General features: G+C 44.6%; 1 non-coding gene across 1 annotated transcript; it reads left to right on the top strand.

The window, feature by feature from the left end:
• Positions 1-6,777: 6,777 nt before the first annotated feature.
• Positions 6,778-6,876, top strand: LOC147691741 (small nucleolar RNA U13). Its single transcript, XR_015300274.1, has one exon. It is a non-coding gene; the product is annotated as a small nucleolar RNA U13 (small nucleolar RNA).
• Positions 6,877-11,090: the final 4,214 nt, after the last annotated feature.

Raw genomic sequence — 11,090 nt, 5'->3', positions numbered from 1 at the left:
CTTATCGATTCTGGGATATACTTAGGCCAAAGATTCACCAGCGAATCCTTTTGCTATCAATAAAGCTCAGACGAACCTGCTACTCCTTCCGTGTGACCCTTTCTAGGTGATATCACACAAAAAGTTTTGCAAGCGAACTCTTTGCTATCATTTATTCACACATTCATACAGAAAATCCTTAAATAGTGTTTCCGGTTTTACCTAACCATGCACTTATTTCCTACAGGTAAGTGACCTCACTGCAGTGTGGCTTCCATTTACCACCCGCTATTCTGCCCCCGGGGATTCCAGACAAAACATATAACAAGTACGAACAATTTTGGTTAATACATAAATCAATACAATCAATAATACAATCTCAAATATGCAAAAATATTTTTCACTAACCATAACTACCTACCTATCTCATCTAAACCCTAACCATCCTCTGCTACCAAAAGAAATACTGATAGAGCGTTCAGGTCACCCGACTCAGATTACCATACTCACCTGGGCCCATAAACAACATATGATGAGATTTAATCAGGTAACCTGTGCACTTACTCTAATCAGTGCTTTATAAATTTCATTTAGGACCTATACCATTGTCTTACCAATCTTCGTCATCGGTACCTAAAGTCCTAAGGGATCAAAGGTGTTAGAATAATAGGTAGAATAATAACATTTGCACTCATAAAATAACCACAACTCGGGAAAGGTTTAAACTCTTTATCTAAAATCTTTAAAATGTCATGATCCAAGCATTGAGTATTAGAAATTTCTCAATTAGGAAAATAATGATTAAAATGAAAATATGCAGAGTTCTTATAAAGCAGTCTTTACGCATTTGACAATGGTGTGGAAAGAGAGAAGGAGTCAGAACAATGACAGTACCCACATTTTATATTTACCTAGAATGGTGTGAAGAACTAACCCTGGCCACGGGTCAGTTTAAAGGACAGAACCCCGAAAGTGCAGGCACAATAAAGGCAAACAGGTGCAGATCGGAATCAGGACAGGTAAAGCCAAATTGGATCAGGACAGGACCACCAAGGACTAAGACCAGCACCCGCAGTTAAAGTTGCAACGCCTGCGTTACTCCCTCTCTGCAGCTAGCAGCCAGAACACGGTAAAAGTTATTGATTTCTCCGACAAAGTGCTTCGCCAGCACTTCAGCTCTCAAAACCCGATCTGGGTTTCGAACCTTCTGACAGAGGGCTCCGCCAGCACCTCTGCTCCCGATCACCTATTGAGTGCGTTGGGGCAGTGACAGGTCAGCTATTCGGACAAGTCGGACAAATTAACTAACTAAGCCTACCCTAGTTATACTATTTTCCAGGTCAGTGTACCACCCCCCAATGTTGCAAGTGTAAAGATCCCCAATTTTGATTAGACAAAAGATGAGGAGAGGTCATCACACCACACTAAAATGAAGCTTTCAGAATGAATATTAATGTTTGCTTTCCCGCCCATCAATTTATTTTTCCCACGTATGTTTTATTCCACCCAACAATGAATGCTCTATTAACAAATACATTGTTATAACATATTAACAAGTTTTCTTCCGTTTGGGTTCAAAAGTTTGTTTTCCCATGTGCATCTTCTAGTGCGCAGTAGCTTGGCATTGCTTCAAGGTTAGATGACTTCAGTTCTCTTTAGAGTCAGACATGCGCAATGTGGGTTTTCAAGATGGAGTAATAGCACCTCTCGAGCCCAAGATTATCGTTACATGAAAAAATAGAAAGAAACAGTTTTAGAACACAGAAAAAGTGAATATACTGTATACCACTTATTTCTATTCTATTCCCATTACTTTATTTTAGCTACTGCATTAGGAATTTAGGCAGAACAAACAGCTTAGCAAAAGCAGCAGTGCAAGCTTCATGCATGCGGTAACACAGAGCAGCCATTTTAGTTTTAATGAGCAGAAGCGAAAGATTCCCTCCAAAGCAAAGAATACGTCATGTCACTTGAGTGTGACAGACGCATGCGCAGTAAGAAATCTGGCGTAGCAGCGGCCATTTTTAGTGCAAGCAGATTATCGTTAGTAGAAACACATATGCAAGCTTCTTCTAGATACCCAATGTTTTTGTGAAATGCAATATATTAATAAGACAAACATGTTGATTAGTGTATTAACGTTATGTCGAGAGGACTGAATTCAAGCAAGTCGCATTACGTGCGAAGCCTTGCTCCATCACTCTTATGGCACCAAACAAATGAAGCAACTCATCATGACCCTCCCCAGAAGATATCTCTTGTCTCTTCTATCGATCAATCCATTCATCCTTTCATCCTATCATTAATATGCTGATTTCCACCATCTAACCTTTACATTCTATCGTCTATTCAGTCTTTCATCAATCATTCAGTTTTTCACCATTCCGACTAACCACCCTTCATATCCAAACTTATCCATCCATCAATCTCCAAACCTATCCATTCATCCTTTCACTCATCCATCTCTTTATACACCTTTCCCTAATCCATCAATCCTTTCGCTCATCCATCTATCAACTCTTTCACTCCTTTATTCCATCCACCCTTTCACTCAATCCTTCATTCCACTCATCCATCATCCACCCTTTTATCTACCCTCACTTTCATTCGTCCATCCTCTTTCATTCATCCATCCAATCTTTCACTTATCCACCCCTCATCCACCCTTTTATCCAATCATCCACCCTCTTTCACCCATGCATGCTTTCACTCATCCATCCATCCATCCATCCATCCATCCATCCATCCATCCATCCATCCATCCATCCATCCATCCATCTATCCATCCATCCATCTATACATCCACCCTTGCTCACTTATCCATCCACTCACTCAACCACCCACCCTCCTTTTTCGTTATTTATGAATATTTGTTGCTGAGCAGACATGTACAAACAGAGTGCCACCCCTTTTCTTTAAAATACCTCCTGAGAATGTCTTGATTCTCTCTCTTGCACTTTTTTCTTACAAAAACAGGGATACACACAAACATAGCAGACACACAAAAGACTAAGGTATGATAAACGCCATCTTTTCTCTTCACCTACCATGGCTTTTTTAATTGCCACCAGGGCCGGACTGGCGATGGTCACTGCCAGGGCACTGACAAGATTCTTGTGCTTGCAGGGATGCACAGGATAGTGTGAATGTGATTGACAGCTCAGGCCCTCTCCTGCTCACCAGCACAGTATCCTTCTGATTTTACCCTCCCTCTACCACAGTACTTTTTCTCTACCTTGCTTCTTGTTTCTCTTACTACCTCTTCTTTCCATCTGTTTTTTTTTTTAGCTGACAAAAAGCGTTTTTACTTTTGTATTGTTTAAAATTAAAATTAAAGTGAAAACCCCAAAACACACCTTAAATAAGTTAACTTGGGCGTTGCATGCGCTCGGCGTGCTGCATGGCAAGCGAGGGTGTTCTTGCATTGCTCGATTAAAATACGACACCCTGCACTCCTCACTCAGTGCAGAAAGCACTGACCCTCTCCTCCCAGCCCGGGTATGGTGTGCCATGAAACATGCGAGTCCTGACGGGGGTCACCGCCGTCTGCAGCACCATGGTGGCGAGGCACCCTGAGTGCCTTTAGCCGTGTGTGTGAGCCGAGCTTCATGGAGCCCCGGAGCAGCGCGAGCGCCCCTCAGAGCCTCCGGGGATCAAATATCCGCGCGCGCCAGGGCCTCACCGCGTCCATGATGCAGTCGAGCCAGCGGCCCGCCGCGGAGAGCCCAGCGCTCCTGCACCTCTCCAAACTCCGTGCTCCTCCACCAGCGACAGCTCAGCGCCGGGTGGGCGCCATTTTCTGCAGGGAAGCTCTGGAGCTCACCAGGTCAGTTCAGGGGCAGACTATGGGACTATCGGACCACCAAGAGCCTGCTTTTAGCTGCCACTGAGTCCCCCACACACAACGCCACCCCCCACAGCATGTTTAACTGGGCTCTGGTGAGAGGCCCCCTCCTCCTTCCCTTTAAACTTTGTTTTTGACTTTGCTGCCTCCCGTTCTGCGATCAGCTGCCTTAGCGCCTGTGGTCTTTCTTCCCTGACCCCTGGTCTCCGGATTGAACTCCTCTGCCCCAGCTCCTCATGGACGATGAGGCTGTGACTTTGCTGCTGACTGCCTTTCTCCCCCCGGACTTGCTGGTTATGGCAGCCCTCTTCCTGGACTTTCTGACTTGGACCTTTATGCTCCCCGCCATTTTCTTTTTATGACTCGCTTCTTCTTCTACCTTTCTCCTCCGCCATTTTAGCGTTCTCTGACCTCCCCCTCTGTCCTAGCGATCTTTTTATTGTCTCTCCTGTTGCCTCTGACACACTCCTCATTGTCATACTCGTTACTATCTGCTTCCCTCTCTCGTTTGTTTCACTTTCCTGCCCTTCTCTGTCCCTCCCTTGGTGTTGTGACTGAATCCCCCTCCGACCCCACTCTGCTTTTCTGTATATAGAGATAACTCTAATCACTAGTATATGCAGTAGACCTTTGTACTCTCTACCATTCCTATGTGACTCTTAGAGTATATCCATTCATATCCCTTCCCTATGTATATAGAGATAACTCTAATCACTAGTATATGCAGTAGACCTTTGTACTCTACTATTCCTATGTGACTCTTAGAGTTTATCCATTCATATCCCTTCCTTATGTATATAGAGATAACTCTAATCACTAGTATATGCAGTAGACCTTTGTACTATCTACCATTCCTATGTGATTCTTAGAGTATATCCATTCGTATCCCTTCCCTATGTATATAGAGATAAATCTAATCACTAGTATATGCAGTAGACCTTTGTACTCTCTACCATTCCTATGTGACTCTTAGAGTATATCCATTCGTGGATTGGGAATGAAAATCGGCCCGGGCACACACAAAAAAAAAATCGGCCCACATTTGCATAAACACTCGTCATATCACTGCGTTGGTGTAATCTTATAAAAAAAACTTTAGGGGGGGGGGGGGTTAAAAAAATGCACGTGTTAGTTTACACTGGTGAAACAAGTGAGGCCGCCCCCTGCCCCCGCTCAGTATGTGCAGACATTAATGGGCCGGCCCGAGAGACAAAGGGAGTGATACCTGTGCTAAACGGAGGTAATGAGCGCCCATCCGCCTCTAGAAAGGCCACTCAGATTCCCACTGGGCCGCTGACTTTATCAGAAGAACAGAGACAGCGCCCAAATACCCCCCCAGACTGCTAAAAAAAGCAGCCCTCGGACACCGGCCCCTCGGGCATTTCCCGAATGCCCGCGTTACCAATCCGATGCTGCTACCATCCCTATGTGAATCTTAGAGTATATCCATTCTTATACTTTCCCTATGTATATAGAGATAACTATGGGGCATATTATCAAGGGGTTTATCTCCGCTTTTTTGGCTTTAAAAGCCAAGAAAGCGGAGATAAAATTATCTCCCTATTACCTAGCTATCGCTAACACCAGTTAGCGACGGCTAGTAGGAGATAGCGACCATCTTTGGCCCCGCTTTGCATGTCAGTGAAATTTATCACTAATGACATGCAAAGTGAGCGTGCCAAGATGTTAGCGACTGGAAACAGTCGCTAACATCGCTATCTCCTATTACCAACTTTTGGAGATATTCGCGCTAAGCGCGAATATCTCCAAAAGCTAACACCTGCCCCTGAGCAGTTCTTAGCCATGTTATCCAATGGTAGGTGGATAGCATGGCTAAGAGCATTAGCTCGGTAATGCATGAATATCGCTGACTTTTCAGCGATATTCATGCATTTCGGCCGATTTTTATCGCTTAGGAGATAAACCTCGATAATAGCAAGGTTCCTAAGCGATAAAAATCGCCGCAGCACGGCGATAAAAATATTGCCGCTAAGCCAACATAGAGATAATTATCGCTAGTTGTTGGTAATATGCACTCTCTTCTTTGTGTGACTTTACATCTTGTACGTTTGCAATTTTTTTCTGTGTGTATCTTTTATGTAACACATGTAATACTAAATCCTTATGTTTTACAACTGGTTCTTATGTAAAGCGCTCTGCCACCTTCGGGTAAAGTTCGGGCTATATAAAATCGCATTAAATAAAAATAAAAATAAATAAATATGACATCTTCTGACATTTTATTCTATCACCCGTTCATGTATACTTTTCCGGTCAGTGTCTGTCTAGCTTGTCCGCCTTTTGTTTTTATGAAACGTTGGTTAAAAATCAAACGTGCTGATAACGTGATGCTGCACTTCTAATGTATATCCGTAATAAGCTGCAACGATTTTCTCCTGTATGACAACTGTTTGGTGACAATTGATAATCGAAGTTGTACCAGTTTTAAAGCTGTGTATTTTGGAATTGCTTGCGATCAGTGTAACATTCTGCCAAACTCAGAGATAGCGCAGAAACAATGTCTTTTTTTAATAAATGTTTAAACTGTTCAGTTATATTCAAAGTTCATCCCATAAATGCACCTTCTTCCCCTGCAACCCTTATGTTATTTTCGTAAATGCTGCCATTTCATGATGTCAGCAAGAGGATATCATGTAGTCCGTTTTCTATGTTGTAACTAAATAGAACATAAGGTGGGCGGTTCTCTTAAGGGAAGAAAACTACAAACCGGGACACGGATTGGCTACACTGCTGCATATAAATTAGTATAATATACGGTCGTGTTAACAGTACAACTTTTGCTTTAATGGACTCTCTTTTCTTAAAAAACATCGTAGATACCTTCGATTGTGACCCGAGCAGATGTTGACAAACAATACAGCCACGACATTCTCACCCTCATATTCCTAAGTGAATCGCAAGCTCTGTTGTTCCTCAGTAACAAATTATATTTGATCCTTCTGGTTCTTGCAAGTGATGAGTGGGTTTTCACGCTTGTGCGTGCCATGTGCCGTCCCTTCTTTGTTACGACAGGGCACATAACCTTTCTGAGCTAGAACCAGAAGATCTTTGAAACGGTTACAAAAGAAAAAGTTTAGCTTAAGTGTTGGTTTTGAAAGGAGTAGCTTTGTCATTTTCAAGGAAATAGTTTTAACTTTTGCAAATATGACACCAATAGCATATTTAATGCAATATGTGTTGTATTCATGTGGGTTAGCTTTATTTTTTTAAAAATAATTAGTACTTAAATAAAAGTTATTGTAATTTATAATGGCAATAGCGTAAACTTTTGTAAACAACTTTTGTGAAGATTATGTTCAGTGTATTTTATTGTGATGAAAATCCAAGAACAGAAGTGAAATATTAACAACTTTTTGTGACATTTATAATAAAGCTTGAAACATTGAGAGAACATATTTGAACCAGTTGTTGTTGAATGGTTGCACAGATTGATGCTGTGGTGGCGCTGAGTGATGTTGTAGTGGCGACGAGTGATGCAGTGGTGTTCAGTGATGCTGTGGTAGCGCATAGTGATGTTGTGGTGCCCCTGAGTGATGCTGGAGTGGTGCTGAGTGATGCTGTGGTGATGCGATAGACAGAGTGAGTGCGATAGATAGAGTGAGGGCAATAGACAGATAGAGGAAGGGCAATAGATAGATAGAGGAGGGCGATAGATAGAGGGAGGGCGATAGTTAGATAGAGGGAGGGCGATAGTTAGATAGAGGGAGGGCAATAGATAGAGGGAGGGCGATTGATAGATAGATAGATAGATAGATAGATAGATAGATAGATAGATAGATAGATAGATAGATAGATAGATAGTGTGAGGGCGATAGATAGATAAGAGTGAGTGAGGGCGATAGATAGAGTGAGGGCGATAGATAGATGGAGTGAGGACGCGAAGGGCCCCTGAGAACCCCTCAGGATGCTCTCAGGTCCTCTACTGCCCTCAGACCCCATGGACTGACCCTGTGACGCCTCCTGACAGCGCCCAGGGCCCCCCTGACGGCAGGGCTCATCCACGGATTTCTAACTGATAGGGCTGTGACAGAATGCGGTTTGGCATGAGCTGTAGAAGCATATTCACCATGATAAATGGGGGCTTTGTGAGAGGATTATTGGGAGAAATGTAGTGGGAAATGAAGCAATAACATTTCTTTCCGTAGCCCTTCAAAAAATATACCAAGGTCACCCGACGGATCTGCACAACAATCAAAATTGTGCAACATATGTTGGTCGGTAGAGAGACGTACACTTGTTGCAGCCAAGAACGTCAATCCCACGTCATCCGCACCACACAAAACTTCCCATGTCGAAACGGAAAACTTTTCTCACTTTTTTTTTTGTATGAATGACACTTATACATGTGAAAGCACCCGGCGCGTCTATAGAAAATATTATGCGCTCGTGTTACCTGTAAACGTAATTAATCTGAATGAAAGTTGTGCGCATTTTGGATGCCGCCCGCCTTATCTCCTTGGACTGTGGGCTGCTATCTCTGGAGATAAACAGCCCGCGCTGCACATGCTCAGATCAAAGGCAGGGGCCCAGAAAAACAGGAGCTGCACAGAGCCAACATTTAGAGAAAAATTAATCTGAACCACCTGACTAAATGAGCCAGGGCAGTCCGAGATTCAAGCAAAACAGCTTTCGCAAGAGTCAACAGATGGCAACATACGGGCTCCATCTTCACGCTACCCTCCATGTCAGAAAGATTCTGGCAACAGCTGCAGCTAAAACAAGCAGAGGCAAAGCCAATAGATACAACGTTAATTAACTGCCAAGATTTTTAGCTTTAATTTTTGTTTTGTAAAATGTTATTGGGGGGGGGTAGACATATATATTAGCTATACTTAGGTTAAGAAACTATAACTCGTGGCCTAGAGTTACTTAACGGCACAAGTAGAGTTTCTTCAGATAAATATAACTATAACTGCCAAATTTCTATGATTTTGAATGGGTAAAAAGTGAACCTAAGTATGACGTCCCTCTTACCTTTGTGTTTCGGTGAAAGTATACAATTTTTTATTTTTTTACATAAAGTAACACACTATTGAGGGGCTAGAGGGCCCACAGCAAGATGGCCGCACTGTACTGCAGCTCTGCCATTCAGGTTTAATAATCGCTTATAATCATGGCATCTGCTGTCTGCTTTACAGAAATCAGCACAGCATCTGTATCAGGGCACTGGAGAGATGTTGCGGAGTGCTTTGGAAGTCTCCCCAGCTCAGGATTGGAGAAGAACTCCGTTTGAGACAGTAGGATATGCATGTGGTGCTGAGCTGTATAGGTCTGCAGCCTGTAAGGCCTTGTGAAGCGGCGAGAGCCAGACAGAAGTAAGCAAGGAGGATGGCGCAAGATGAGAGATCCGAGCCCCCGCTGGAAAAAAAAGCATACAGCACGAACACTGCGGGACCCGTGAGCTGCTAAGGACCCCTGCGGTGGCCAGCATCCAGCTGGGGCCAGGCACACCCCCGACGAAGGGAGCAAGCGGTGAAACATTAGTGGTAGTGTTGCGGCGAGTCCCTGTAGCAGCACGGTGCTGGAACATGGCACGTGCAGTGCTGGAGACCTGGGAGACTAGTGGAACGGTGAGTACGACCCGAAGCGCTGGGAGCTACTACGTTAGTCTGGACACTGAGGCGCTGAATGTCGCTTTGCTGTGCGGGAGGTGCCTCTGTGGCCTGACCCTCGTCGATATCACTGGACCTGTTGTCAGGGTGGACAGCAGGACGAGAGGGCACGCTGGTCTGCTGAGACAGCCGTAATTGATTCACTGCACTCTGCAGCCTGTAGTTTTGCAAAACAGCGAGTCAGCAAACAAACTGTCTCCGCAGGGGAAGGAAAGTGAGGGAAAGCGAAAGAGCGCGATGTGCACGTTTTAGGCACACCGTGAACGTGCACATCAGCGTATCCTGCGGCTCGTGCCCAGTGGCGGCGCGGCGCCTGTGGTCTTCGCCGCTGTCCTTGAGGAGTGCTGTGTGGCCCTGGGTGGGGGCCGCCAAATCAACAACAAGAGCCCGGTGAGGTAAGAGGGAGGAGGGGTGTGTGTGTGTGCCTGCGTGTATGTGTGTGCGCGTGTGTGTGTGTGTGTGCGTGTGTGTGTGTGTGTGTGTGTGTGCTTTCGTGAGTGTGACTGTGTGTGCGCGCGTGATTGTGAGAGGCTGTGAATGTGGAGCAAGAGATGTGCACGGCTCCGGGGGGCTGGGCGTGCGCGTCCACAATGTGAAATCGACGCGTGTGCCCAGGTCTGTCTCCCTTGAGAGGCAACTCCACCGCAATAGGTTTCGAGAGCAAGACCTAAAATAGTGGGAATTAATCCAATAAACGTACTGGGGTTAGTTTTAAAGAATAACACAACAAAGATTACATGAAAAAGGAAGGGTATATGTTAACAAGGAACTGACAATTGCATCTTTTGCATTATTTGAAATATGCACTAGATACATGTTTATGCTCCACTGGAGGTAAAGACGTAGAGGCATATAAACTCCCAGTGGTGTTAGAACAATCAATTTGCTTGCTACATAATGTTCCTGGTATAATCATGGGCTGGATATCAAAAACCTACAGTAAGGAGGGTAAAGTACCGTAAAGTATAGGAAAGAAAGAACCAAAAAGAAAAATAATGGATCACCATGGCGACCAACAAATACACTCCGTAGGAATCTGTGGTGGGCATCATGGAGAGTATCATGTGTTGCCCTATTTGGAGTTATTAAGGATCACTTCACATGGAATGAGTTTTTAGTCACTCAAGGAGGTTTAAATGCAGGGGAGGCGGAGTTAAAGAATCCCATACTTTTTATGGGGTGACGCCTTGAAGAAAAAGAGTGTTATATCATCTGCACCCCTCAAAAAAGTTAGCCGTTTTTGCCACATTTTGAATATTATTTTGAAATATTTCCAATTACACAATCAATCAATCAATCATGACATTTGTATAGCCCGCTACTCACCCGAAGGGGTCTCAAGGCGCTGGGGGAGAGGGGTCCGTTACTGCTCGAAAAGCCAGGTCTTGAGTTGCTTCCTGAAGGAGAGATGGTCCTGGGGTAGCCGGAGGTAGATGGGGAGGGAGTTCCATGTCTTGGCTGCCACGTAGGAGAAGGATCTTCCTCCGGTGGTGGCTCTGCGGATGCGTGGAACGGCGGCGAGGGCGAGGCTGGTCGATCGTAGCTGGCGGGTGGGAGTGTAGAAGGTCAGGCGGTTGTTGAGGTACTTGGGGCCCAGGTCGTGGAAAGCCTTGTGTGCGTGAGTGAGGAGTCCG

Source organism: Lissotriton vulgaris, chromosome 9, assembly GCF_964263255.1.
Source record: "Lissotriton vulgaris chromosome 9, aLisVul1.2, whole genome shotgun sequence".
NCBI classification, from domain to species: Eukaryota; Metazoa; Chordata; class Amphibia; order Caudata; family Salamandridae; genus Lissotriton; species Lissotriton vulgaris.
This window is presented reverse-complemented; position numbering and strand designations above follow the sequence as displayed.